This window comes from Corvus hawaiiensis, chromosome 2 (assembly GCF_020740725.1).
Source record: "Corvus hawaiiensis isolate bCorHaw1 chromosome 2, bCorHaw1.pri.cur, whole genome shotgun sequence".
Taxonomy (NCBI): domain Eukaryota; kingdom Metazoa; phylum Chordata; class Aves; order Passeriformes; family Corvidae; genus Corvus; species Corvus hawaiiensis.
In genome coordinates, this window is record NC_063214.1 from 91637023 (window position 1) to 91651218 (window position 14196).

Below are 14196 nucleotides of genomic sequence, written 5' to 3' on the forward strand. Positions count from 1 at the left end.
AGTAAAAAAGCCACATTGGCTCTCCTTCTTCATCAGCATGCAGGGATAATAAAGACATAGCTGTTTTACACAAATACACAAGATCTCCCCCAGCTAGCTGCCTACCAGAGATCCTCTGCTATATTTATGAGCACAAACAGCTCAATAGACTACCAGACTTTTAGGTTTGTACCAGCCATTTTTACTGATAGAAGAACAATCTGTATTTTTAACTTAAATAATATCAAGTGTTCACATAGAGTATTTTGCTAATAATGTTCTGAAGAAGTTCATACCTTTTTTTACAATAGCAAGCTAACATCACTCAGAGTCAAGGGTCAGTGAAGTATTAAAAATTCATTGTGCCTCTCCTTGAAAAGCAATGGAAAATAAAGTAAAATGTCTTTCTTCAGTTAGAACAAAATTACATTTGATTCTACATGTTGTGATTGCAATTACTGTTGAATTCAGCACTGGGAACATTCCTGAAGCTATTTCACAAAAATAATTATACCAGGTCTTTTGGTGTTCAGAATGAGTAGAAATATCAACAGTGTTATAAAGTCTCCGTGCCTTTAAACTCACGGAAATATAACAGGGCTTTCATTGATCCTTTCTTGCTTTTTTGGAACCATGAATACAATAAATTGTCTATTCACCTACATACAGACACACACACTTCTTTTGTGGTAAAGAAAGAGCAAGTCTCCCCTGGAAGCACAGCAAGCCCTGAGCAACGGCTCACTGACACCTGCTGCCCCATCAATTAGCCTAATGTAAGGGTGTTCTTGTACAGTGCAGAGGTTAATGGGAGTTTAAGATACAGAAATGTTTAGCAGTACCCGGAATGAGATCCTTGTTCAGCTTTATCTGCTGTTCTGAAGGAGATTCGGTGAGCCAAGTTAACCAGACAAGGAAGTCAGTTGCTAACATCTAGAACTGAATTTGGCCCAGTTTTCACAGGTCCATAATGTGTGTTGTAGTCTATAGAGTAATTTCAACCATTTTGTTAAGTTTCTTTAAAAGTTAATGACAAATCTTTTAAAATGTTGCATTCAACTGAACACAGAATATAGTTATATCCTAGGCCCACTTCCAGATATTTTGCCATTAGAGCAATGAAAATTAGGCAAACTAAAGCAAGAAGGAAAATGAATAAAATAAAGAGACTAAGCTGGGCTTTACCAGCTTCCTTGGGAATTCCTGTGCTGGAAGGATGAAATAATTATTGAGATCATCCATGAACCATGTGCAGAATAGTTTTAATATTGAACATTTAAAATAGACAGGAAAAAAAGAAAGTAGGAAATGTGAAATGAATGAAACAGGTATTTCTAGGAGAAGCCTGAGCCCATCCAGCTACCAGCCTACCAGCTGAGACCAGCCAGAACATAACATTTCCAGGACCTGCTCATGAAAGGTGCCATCAGGGGCCCTCAGTCCTCAGCTCTACCTCATTTCAGCCCAGACTGCTCTGCTGAACCAGCTGCAGCCATGTGCTAACCTGGAGTCCCCTCGGATGCAGGGATAACAAGAAGCCATGTCTCCAGCCCAAGGACCAGTTCACCTTCCTGGGTCATCCTAGCACGAACAAGCAGTGAGAATGGAGTGAGATCCAGCTGAAGCGACAGGATGGCAGCGGGACATGGTGGGGAAGGGGAGCACCATTCCCCGTGTTCCCTTTGTAGATTGTAAGCTTCAAGACCAGTTTCCTCCCCAAAATCCACACAGTCTGTCCAAAAGGTACAGCCACTGTCAGCACAGTCACAATCCTCTGAAATTTCCCCAGGCAACAGCACTCACATATTTCAGCAATAACTGCTACCTTGTAAACACATTCCACATTCCTGTTGCATTAAACCCCACAGGTCAAATGCAAAGCTGAACAGCCTCTTGTCCAATTGTTGTACAAGGCTTGCTCTGAGGTAGTACATGTGGCAGACTTTTATTTGGAAAGGACCTTATTTAGCCTCTTTTGACCCTTCCTAATTTAGGCTCTCTCAGCCTTCAAATTATAATTATTTTCTTGAGCCCTGATGGGAGACAGATGAGCCATGGGCTCCTTTATCTTTCCTCCACACCAGTAACATTAGGATCACTTCAGGAAAAAAGAGCATGAGATTTTTAACACAAGGTGACAGTAATACGTGGCTTCCTCAGAGGTCTCAGGTAGGAGTCCAGTTAAGCTGGATTTAATAATCCAGATAATTTCCTACACAAAAAGACTAGAAGATTGCTCTCTGTCCATGCCACAATAAACATCATGTCTCAGTCTTTTCATCGTTGCTTTGAACCCTTCTCCACAGTCTATAAGAAAAACAGTCAGGATTTCACAAATTTAAGAACCCTAATTTTTTTCATTTACTCCCTTCAAGACAGGAGTTTGCAAACTTTTCATTCCTACTATCCATTCAGGATGTAATTGCTATTTTATGTTTGAAAGAGAGGAAATATTTTTCTGTAGCTCTTATCTCATTTACTTGCAGGTCTATGCTCCAAACCACACTGTGCTCCAAAACAAGGACATGAGCAAATGGAAATAACTGCGACTTGCTCAGATTCTTGTTTTCTCCTTCACTCCTTCCCTGCAGCAATAATCTCAGCAAATATAACCTCTGGTGAGTCATTCTGCATGTATCACCTCCAGCTGCTGCTTCAGACTTGTAGACTTTTGAAAGTCAAAACTCTGAGTGCAGCCTAATAATTTTCCTGCCACCTTGTCAGAAATCCAGACCCAAGGCCCTAGTGTGCCCTATATCACCTGCACAAGCCTACTCATTCCCTTGGACTGGGACGTAGAAAGCATATCACAGAATAACAGAATTGTTAGGGTTGGAAAGGACGTCTGGAGATCATCTGGCCCAAACCCCCCTGCCAAAGTAGGGTCACCTGGAGCAGTTGACATAGGAACATATCCAGGTGGGTTTTTGAATGTCTACAGAGAGAGCAACTCCACAACCTCCCTGGACAACCTGTTCCACTGCACTGTCATCTTCAAATGTAAAGAAGTTCTTCATGTTGAGGTGAAACTTCTTGTGTTTTAGTTTATAGCCATTGCTCTCATCCTGTCACTGGCCACCACTGGAAAGAGTCTGGCACCATCCTCCTGACGTCCACCTTTGAGACATTTATATTCATTAATGAGATCCCCTCTCAGTCTTTTCTTTTCTATACTAAATAGGCCCAGCTCCCGCAGCCTCTCCTCACAAGAGAGATTAAACGCTTCTCCCAACGTTCTTCAAGCAACAGCTCTCAGAGCAGGGACCAGAGTGAGGCTGTCACGCAGAAGCGATGCTCAGCTCCAGGCCTGTCCCTTGCTCCAGCTGTGCTGGAGCCAATGGCATAGACTGAGGTGCCCTCTCTGGCCTAGGGCCCAGCTCCCCATGGCACCTTGTGGCATAGTGGAACTCAGGAGGCAAAGGGAACATATTTGTTCTCCCCAGGTCTTTGCTGGGAGGGGTTCCATGGACCACCGGTAGGGAATACACTGTGAGAAATGTCTCCCTTTTCCTGCATCACCGCTTGCCCTCAGTCTCTTCTCCTTTCTGCAACTGGGACAGAAGTTCTCCCTATCCCCCTCTGACATGATAAACACCTTCCTTGTGAAACTCCTCACTGCTTAAGATGTCTGTCAGAAATCTCTTGTGTGCACATTTGCCTCTGGCAGCATCTCCATCTTGGCAATGGAAAGAGGAAGACGTTTCAGGAATTAATAAGTCTAAATCACTTTACCTGAAAGAGACACACCTCTGCAGAGATCTCTTCCTTTCTGCCTGTTCTAAACCTAATTTTCAGGTTCCTGTATAGCCTTCAGGGCTTACTTGGCATGGGGAATAGGATGGTGGGGATGGGAATGTAAAGCCATTTGGAGACATCCCATTTGTCTCCAGGCTCCCTTCTTTGAATATACCACAAATGTTTTACTTCAATTCTCAAAAGCCCAATGAGATGCAGGTTATTAATTCATGACTATGACAAGATTATTATGGTTAATTTAACATGTGCAGGCACTTAAGTAACTACTGTTGGGAAATATTTGTCATTAATTCAAAAATTTCCTGCCTGTAATTTGGCAAATATAAATGCAAGTGTGAAGCAGAAATCCAGCATGATATAAAGAGCACTCATCTGCCATCACCTTTACATGTGACTGTACAATGCTTGATCTCTGCTTGATTTAAATATGCACAACAAAATGTACTGCAGGATTCATAAATTAAATGCCATTGACATTCATTTGCTAGAAAGAGCCCAGATGTAGGAAGAGAAACAGAGAAGCAGACAATATCCCCATGGGTAGCAAAAGGGACACCATTAGGAGAGAGTGTGGCAGAGCAGTATTCCTAATCAAAGCTCAAAAAGCAAAGCTGTGCAAACAAAACCTACTTGTGTGGGCTTTTCTCCTACCTCCTGTGGGTCTGCAATAATTCCTACCAAGGCAGGTGGTGCAGAGTAAAACCACCAGAGTGGTTTCAGTCAGGAACAACTTGTGTCTGAGGCATGGCACAGACCCTGGAGGGTCATCCCATCGCTCCTGGGGAGGGAACTCCCTGCCTCAAACTGCTGTGCTTTGCTTGCTCCCCTACCAGGGAGGTAGGTGAAAATTCTGCGTGTACAAAGCTAGTTGCAGCAAAAAATCAAAAACTCAAGTCCAAAGTAACCAGTCTCATTGCACCTGAGAAGGGTCCCAGCACTTCTTGGCCTTTGCTCATCCCTTGGCCAGGTCCAAAGCCGCTGATGAGTCATTTTGCTCACAAAGGCTCTTTAGCTCTGTGGTTTTGCAAGATTTATCACTATGAGATGCATCCCACTTATCAGGTCCTTCTCACTGAGGAGCTCCATGCATTGCCTGAACTTTTTCAGTTCTCTCATATGGTAAAAACTCCTTAGGGAAATCCTGAGGAATGTTTTGGTACACTTATATCTTTGAGTTTCACATAGGTGTTTCAGAATAAAATTTGGAAACATACTACCAGAGGGAATATCCTGAGCATTCAGTCCCTTGTTGCTGGCAAACACTTGATATAATCCCTCCACAGGCTGATTAAATTCTTATTTTGAAAACTATTCAAAATTCAAATGCTATTCCAGAACTTGGTAACTCTGATGGGTAGAAAATCCCAGACTACATGACCGGTGCTAATGTAATACTTCCTTGAAGCAGCTTTTTTCTTTTGCCACAGGTATTTAGAGAAGATGTCCATCTCCCCTTTCAGCCTTCATCTTCAAAGCCAAACAAGCCATGGCATCTTAATTTCCTCACAGATATAAGCTCTCTATTATCCTGCCATCTTACTAACTTTTCTCTGCACCTGTCCTACTCCAAGCTCACCTCTTCTGGCAGCCGGATGCCCAGAGCCAGACACTGGGTCCCAGGCAGTCTCTATAGCTAAATGACACAAAGGTCACTCTTGGATTTAAGCTTCCCAGCTCCTAGTTAGGCTTGCACATGTTGGCAGACAAATAGAGAGAAAGCATTCACCTGCCTCCTCTAGCCTGCTCTCTACTGCAGAGTCCAAGTACATGTTTGAGCTATCAAGAAATGTTTGTGCAAGGCCAGTGTTTCAATAACCTCTGCAGACTTGGCTCTTTCCAACGTCCAACCACCCAGATGCTGATGCTGGCTGCCAATACCAGACTTCAGGACTCATTCCAGCTTCTTTTCAAAGCCCGAAGTGCCAGCATACGCTCCCTTGGCTGGATTTGCAAGGGCCCAGCCATCTGTGTATCTACAGAGTGTCTCTGGTGTAGATACAATGGGAAAATATTTAGCCTTTTACATGAAGTTGGCAAATATACTGGCTCAAGCCTGAGGAAATTCTGATTGTCTTTGCTTAGGGGCCTGCTTTTCTTAAAAATTGTAAAAATATTTGTGAGTCACAGCAATGGGTAGGGAATGAGACATCTAGCAGAGCTCCCAGCTCTGGCAGAGGAGCATTACTAAGAGGACACTGCCCGACTTTGTGAACAGAGGAAAGATCAGGAGGTACTGGGTGACTTAATCTCTCGTGTCCCATGCTATGCTCTGAGGGTGCTATTTTACTGAAATAGCTAGATCAAAGCTACTAAAGAGGTTTCTGCCATTAACTGTCTCCTGAAAGTTGCTGACCTAGACACCAGAACAATTAAATGAAATGTGAAGCACCTCCTCAAACAGATATTTTTCCTACTCTGTCCTACATCACCTAATCAGACAGTAGTATGAAGTTACACACTTGGGAGAGCTTTTTGTAATAAAGGACATCCTGAACTGCATGAAGACACTGCCCTGGTATATATTTTTTCTATCTTCTTATGTGGACACACACCCTGTGAGTCCTAGGAATGAATGTATGAGCTCTCCCATAAGTACGATAGAGACAAAAAGTCTGGGATACCAAATTGGACATGTACACTTGAAAAGCAGCTGCTGTATCAGGTATGCAATGTGAGACTCTGGGAATTGTTTTTCTGAATATTAAATGTGGAAAATATCAATTGAAGCTGCACTTAGTCCCTCTGAAGAAATCAACTTCTGAATGCCTTAGAGTCAACATTCAAATTGAACAGTTTCATATTAGAGATAATTAAAATACATTGCTTAAAAATAATCTGGTCTTTTATGTCCCTATTCAGAATCCACCACTACAACTTCCGATGCAAAAACTATAAACATGCTTGCAGTGTACCTGTCTCAGAGATGTACAGCCAGATCTTTGGCTGATGTCACTTGGCAGGCCTTTGCTCAAGTTAATTGGAGCTGTATCAATTCATATATCTGAAGAGATAGAATGTACTGCTTATAGACTTCTGAAAAAGGCAAGTTAAACAGCTTGTATGCACCTGGAGACATTAATTTCTATGTTTTTCAAAATAAGAAAACTGTATTTTCTGTGAGGAGTGGTTCTTCAGAAAACCATCATGCCAGCCCTGTACCAGCACTAGATACGAACAGACTCTGGTTTGATTCCCACCATTTCTACTATCTGTGAGTAGAGAAGATACAACACAAGGAACACACTATTTTTTTGTAAGTATTTTTCTTAGAATGGCACATTGCTTTAATTTTTACATTTAACAAAGGGCTTCTACTTGTAATCTATCAAAGGAAAACAAAAAGCAGTAAAAAATCCCATTGTGTTACTAACCAGAGGCAATGATTGCTGGCCTCTGCAAACAATACATAGCCAGAGGGACTTGCTGCTTTCTATTTTGCAAATATGCTACAAGCAGTGAGTTGCAGCGAGAGCATGGCAACCAATAACTCTTGATCACTTCAAGATTTTTCATTAGCCAATTCTACAGTAAATTAACTAGACAAGTTTAAAGGTTGTTTTCAACAATTTATAAACACACACCACAAAGAACAAGACAAGACAGTTCATCTTTCTACTTAACTTTTTTACTTACCATCCAATGAAACTTTAATAAGTACAAAGGCAGGTCAATAGTCCCAGAATTGAATGTTGTGCACCTGTGTAACCAAGAAACACATTTCACCTGTAGGAAAACAACCCTTAAAGTACCTCAGACATAAACTTTCTTCAGCTGCTTACCTGCGTAGGTTCTTGTTTGTCAGATTCAATGCACCACAAAAGGCTACTGGTGTTTCAAAAGGGATCTGTCACCTTGCCAGACATTTAAGTGGTAGCAAAACCAGCAGAGGCACTTTCAAGTTTGTGCAGAGAATTCTGAAAGTCTCAATTCAGTTCGACTTGGACAGTGCACCCTATGTCCCATCAGATACCCAGCACGGGGCTACTCTGCCTTGCTGAAGCATGAGTTATTAGCACTGCCCTGATCCTTTCACCAAGTGATCCCTGTATCTAACGCGGAAGGAGTCGGTCAGAGGAGAAAGCACCAGTATCCCCCAGTTGCTAGGTAACAAGCAGGGAGATCCTGACCTGAATTCTTAGTGCAGGCTGATGTTACTCAGGAAGCTTAGCTGGGTCCTTCCTGGAAAGGGAGGGCTACACCAAAAAGTCACTCCTGGCTTTGTTAAAGGCCACTGCATAGCACCCAGGACCAAGGGACAGCTGCTGAGCTATTTTTATGATAAAAAGGCACCTGTTGCAAAAATAGGAAGTACACATACAAAAATGGAGGGTGACATTTTCTGCTCTTCATGCCAGTGAAACCAGAAAGTTTTTAACCTTAAAATACAATCTATTTCAAATCTGGTCATTAAATAAAGCAGAAGAAACCACCCAGCATGTGCACAGCCTCAGCATTAACAAATGCAATGAGAGAATATTAAGTACATGAAAATAAAAAAATAATATTATCCCATACACATACACTATGAAGCATAATACAAAGCTAAACTCAACATAGAAAACTGAAAGGAAGCAAATGATGGAAGTTTATGATGACACAAAACTCTGCATTTTCTGGCCGTGTAAATATTATAAATTATTGCCATGCCGTTGTATTAATTACTCTATTTAGCTTGCAAATTCCTCAAGATGTATCTTCTAAAAGACGAAAAGTAAGAGCTGAGCCAGACCTGAAGAGCTAAAGTGCCTCTGGGTCCCTTGGATGGGGTATACCCAACCCTGTCATCCTGTATAGCAAAAGGAAATAATGCCTACTCATATGCAGCATAACACAAATGTCAAAGACCCAATTATCTGGAAAAGATGCCTGTTTGCTTTCTACTGGCTCCAAGGAACATCTTGGTAAAAATGGCATGAAAGCAATGCTGTGCACACCACGTGTGGCATGGCTCCCACAGGCTGGAGGGGCCCATGAGGCCAGGAGGGCTGAGGGGTATCGGTGCAGAAACAAGTCTTTTCATTCCAACCGCCTGCTTCCCCATCACATCTGAGCACATTCTCACATGTGAGCAGCTCCCTCCTTGCTCAAGTAGATTCTGCCAGTCTCAGACAGGAATATCTGTCAGGATTCCAACTCTGTCAGGATTCCAACTCAGCCAGGGCAGCAGTTCCCATCTCTCTGCATGAGAGGTTTGCAGTGGGTGTACCTACCACCCAACTGCCACATGGGCAACAGCTCTTTTAAAGAAGGGTCTCAGGGACAGGAGGACTGGCCAGTCATGTCTAGAGAAGTCCAGCTATGACCTTAAAAGGGAATTACTCCACAACAGCCTTTTATCTGGTAGAAACAAAGCAATGCTTTAATGGAAGGGAAAGGCACACATGTGTCTTTGCAGAAAGCCAGCCCTGCTCAGCCGTGCAATGGCACACCTAATGCTTACTCCTAATGCATGTAGTGTATCCCCAAAAGGGCTCTCCTTTCAATGTAGCCAGGTTCAGCGGCCCAATAAATCTGTGTTAAGCCTAGACTCGAGGTCAGGAAGCAGTCTCTCAGCTATGCTTGATATCTCTCCCTCTCCATAAATGTCCCTATTTATCCAGGGAATCAGTCTATCCCTGCAGCAATTATAACTGCCCAAAACCAGATGAGTATTATGGTACTTCAAGTACCTTTCTGAACAAGAGCCAAAGCTCATCATATTGATAGGAAAATTACAGTTCTTTTATTCATTTCCCTTTCTCATTTTATTGCAGAAACAGGAAAAGCACATAGAGTTAAGTCTATCCCCTAAGCACTTACATTTCCAGACAAAATAGTTACGGATGTCACAATCTGAATTCAGCAGGGTTAAATTAATCCAGGTTTTACATAGAGGTTCATAATAGAAAAACCCCTATAGAAAACCAATAGGCATTTGGAGGAAACATAGTGAAAATTTAAGATATTAAATATGTACTCACCTGCTGCTAAAGAAAAACTGATCACGTTACAACACAGCCGGCACAAATCAGAAGCCACAGCTCTGTGAAGTGCAACTGATTTTTAAGCAGTGCAGGTACTCTGAAACAATTTTTGGATGAAAGGCCATCTTACAGATACCATCACTAGGAGGCAAAACAGGGCAGAAAATCTACTCATAGAAATATTTGTGTTTTAGATAGTGCTAGACTAATTTTTTTACTATAGATTCAGCTTTTGCATACCAAGTGAAGTGGATGGCACTTCAGTGCAACTTTTCCTACAAATTCTTCTAAATGGTCTTAATGTTCAGCCATGCAACAAGCTGCATTAAATAGCAGATACTAGAGAAAACAGAGAAAGCTTGGCAAGATGAAAGGTGTGGCAAATATAAGCTTTTACTAGTGAGGCCCTTAACAGAGGCAAAGAGAAATTGAAAGACACAAATATGGTAGATTTGAGAAGACTGCTGAGCCCAAAAGACATAGGAAGAAGGAAATCCTTTCAGGATTCATGTAAAAGTTAGAAAAAAGACGTAGATGGGAACAATGCTGTTGGAAATGCTGATTCCACGGAGAGCACAAACTGGACACCTCTCCTCTCTTTTAACATCTCCTCCAGTCATGTCTTGAACAGCAAGAACAGGTAAGTAGTAAAATGGAGCTGGGTGGGGTACGGAAAATCCACTCCATAGTGTTAAAAATAACCTATCACATCTTCCTATTGTCTAAACTGGCATAACTCCACCAGCTTCATTTTATGCCAGCTTAAGATGTGGTCAAATGCAGTAAGAGGATGATAGCAGTTCCTCTTACATTTCACTTTGCCTGCAGGCAGGTTTCAGCAAATTGCGTGTCTATTCCAGGGGAACATACTTAATGAAGGATTTAATCTTCCTGATGAATACAGAAGGATGCCAAAGTACCAAACTTGTCAAACACACCTTGCAATAAAACACACTGTTACAAATTTGCTTTACTTGGCTATATACTTGTAAAGAGGTGTAAAACAGACAGCTCCAAATTGCCTGACTTCAACCACTGAAAGTCAAACACTGCTGTCCAAATCCGCTTGCAAAGGTGTAGCGTTACAGTAATTGAGACGGTCCGTAATCCGCTCACATCTCCGCGCACATCAGTAGCACAGTGCTGAGAAGTCTCCCGGTTGTTCAGCCGCAGAAGGAGCTGCGTGAAGCACTGATTCACGCGGATGAATTGTAACCAAGCAACACTGCCAGCATCTCTCCAGCCCATTGTTCAGCTGAGCTCGGGAGAATAGCAGCAGAACAGCACTGAAAAAACCTTCCAAACTCCGACTTCAGTTAAAGGGTACCATCCCTCTAACACTAGGTATAGTAAATTTTTTAACCAAAATTTAACAGAAATAAGCTGTTACTTCCCTCTCAGTAAAGATAATGATGTGCCTGAAGGCAGCAAATTAATTTCTGTGTGTCCAGGACCTCTTGTAAATCATCTTTACAAAAGAAAGAGTTGAAATTTACTTTACACAAGAAATGCAGGGCAATGAATTATTCATCTGAACAGAGGGACAGAAAAACTGCCTTTTTGTTAGTCTGGCTATTAGACACTGAGGGAAACTAAAGACTTTCTCAGATACAATGACTAATCAGTAACAACACAGATGAGATGGAAAGGAAATAGATATTTGAAAATTTTGTTCAGTGAAAGTTGGCAACCTTTTCCCATGTAAATGTCTGAAACCAACAGTTAATGCACAAAATACTGCTACAACACCATCACTCATGTGAACCTTATTATCAACAGAGGCATTAAAAAATTAGGTTACAATACTGAAATCTTTTTCTTTTATTGCAGTTAAGTCTGAGTGGTGGGATTATTTGTTCTGTTTAATGCCACGAGCCTGGATGTCAAGAATAAAGTTCACTGCAAAATTATCCACTGTTGCCCTTTATGGAAATAAGTTGACACAGTCTGCCAACAAAACTGTTGGTTACTAGATGTTTTTGCAATGTTCAACAGTATTCCCATTTTACCAGAAAAAAAAAAAAATCATGTATAAATTAAGAATACGATACAGAATTGACTTCTTTTCGTAACATAAAAGGCTAGCAGCTGTAGGCATTTCTCAGCGCATAAAAACCAAAAGCACTGACCTGTAAAACAGAAATAGTAATAACATCTGCTAGACTTCTGGGCTCTGAAATCACATTCCCTTAGAGCAAGTTTCCAAAAGAAAGGTTGGGCACTTATGTAAAATACCAATTCCCTTTTCAATGGATTATGTTTCTCTTTTTAAGTTATACTTAAAAGCCTGAGTCCGAAAGCACATCCATCTTTGTTCTCCAGGAACTAATGCAGTAGGGCAAAGTAACAAAATGCCATGGCATTGGCATAAAAATAGATTTATCAATGTCTTTCAGAATTTGTGATATCATAGAATCATAGAATGGCTTGGGTTGGAAGGGACCCTAAAGATCATCTAGTTCCAACCTCCCTGTCGTGGGCAGGGACACCTTCCACTAGACCAGGCTGCTCAAAGCCCCATCCAACCTGGCCTTTAACACTTAGAAGGGATGAGGCATCTATAACTTACACTAGATCACCCTCTTTGCTTACTTCCATGCTCATCTTTCTAGTCCCTCTCTACAAATGAGGTTCCTAGGTGTGGCCTTTTCAATCCCATTGTGGGGGATCGAGCAGTCACTATTCTATGTGGAATACCACCAGGATCTCACACAGGCAGGAATGCTGCTTCTTAGGCTCTATCTACTTGATAGTTTAGGGTCCTTCTTAAAAGTCCTCAACATTGCCACAGGCTTTGACACTACACAGTACTCCTCAGAGGCTCGAAGCCTGCTCTCCCATGGTACTAGTTCCCACCAACTTCCTCTCAATGTGAACAGATACTTAAAGCAGAACATGGTCTCATCCGCTTCTTTCCCTTCATAAGTTTGCCAGATGGCTTTATTTAGAGTCTGTTCTCTGGATTGGCTCTTAGATTGATTTTTTTTTTTTCCTTTACATTTGCCATCTGCTGCTCCAAACAGCTGAATGATACACTTCCGTTTCAATCTCATGGCATAAATTCATTCTTGCTGTCAATGTGGCATCCAAAATAGTATGGCAGGCAGACTGGCAGATCTGGGTAAGGCCTTGCTCCACCAACAGGCCTTGTCCCTTTGAGACCCATTAGCATAGGAGAAAAGTTTTTAAGAGAGAACTAAGTACAAGCCAGAGCAAAAGACAGGTACGAAGAAGAACTGAATCACGTTGTCTCAATGATGGAAAGTGGTCTGTGTTGAGGCTATTTCCTGGAAGCAGGATTTGCAGCCCCAGCATTGTGCAGTCCTGTACAAAGAGAAGACTTCAAGTTGTGCAGCACCTAAGGGCAGAGAATTGCATGTGGACTTCCCAAAGAAACAAATGCTGTGTGGAAAAAAACTTGACTTAGAAACTTCAAATCATTTTCCAGAGTCTTCAGCAACTTGTCTTGCTCTTTCCAGTGAAAATGTATGAGGACTCTTGCGAAATAACTGATGTGGATATGGGATCATGCCTGCCCCCTGCACGGTACCCAGCCTGGGCTGTGCTACAGGAGCGGCTCCAGAACAAGGGCTTGCAAAACTGCAACAGCAGCTGGCTGGGAAAGGCATCAGGAGGAGGACAGAAACAGCACAAGAGGCGGAGGAAGGGAAAGGTGCCAAAAAGTCTTGTTATGACCCCACCTAAACGCCTAACAGTAAGGTATTACTGAGTGGCCTGAATGTGCATGTTTTACCCATCTTGTTACGTTAAACTCAGAATTCTTTAGAGATAATTCTGTCTCTTGAGTGTTTGCACATTTCCAAGCACAATAGCTGCTTGTACTGGCTGAGTCCTTTGAATGCTGTAAGAATATGTTTAAAAAAATAAGAGCAGTAAAAAATCTTGATGCTATTCATATTTGAGAAGATGTCACATGGCTCTGGACAAATCATAACCACAGCAACATTCTCAACAAACACATTTTCTAATCCTCTCATTACTATTGTAGCTTTCTTTTAAAGGTAAAGACAGAAAAAACGTCATGAAAAAAATATTAACTGTGGTTCATATCTGAATGGCACAAAAGACCAACAGCTTATCCAAACAGTCTAAGTGAACAAGAGCTTGAGAACTCCTACTTCAATGCTTCTCCATATACATACATTTGCACATACACTTGCCTTTTTCTGTTTCCCCTGTGGTTTTGGTGGCTCAGCTGACATCCAGTAGCCTGCCTACTCTCCACTTTCTCCATGCATTACATGGTCAAGTAAGTGGGAACAGTGTGACATTTGCAGTGCTTGATCTCTTAATGTTTAGATAAATGCTGATACTACAGAGCTGGTCCTAGTTTTCCAGAGCTTCCTACCTCAGTTATGAAGCCAATAAACCTAACCCAGTGGTTCAGTGTCCTGGGTCTCAGCAGCTCTGATCCAATGCCCATTGAAGCCAAAAGAAAGATTCCTTAATTAGCCCATTAGTGTCAAATCAAGCGCAA

The 14196-nt window shown here is 41.8% G+C and overlaps 1 protein-coding gene across 7 annotated transcripts in view; it reads right to left on the bottom strand.

Annotated features, from left to right (window-relative positions):
- Positions 1 to 14196, bottom strand: part of CRACDL (CRACD like) — a 65612-nt gene that overhangs the window by 36741 nt on the left and 14675 nt on the right. Inside the window, exons 1-3 of one of the 7 annotated variants that reach the window (XM_048325364.1) lie at positions 7515 to 7808; positions 7369 to 7432; positions 6648 to 6768 (exon numbers count right to left, since the gene is read on the bottom strand). The gene's annotated coding sequence lies outside the window, so the exon portion shown is untranslated. Of the gene's footprint in view, positions 1 to 6647; positions 6769 to 7368; positions 7433 to 7514; positions 7813 to 14196 lie in introns of those variants that run through there. The other 6 variants (XM_048325388.1, XM_048325354.1, XM_048325398.1 and 3 more) reach the window with 6 other exon arrangements.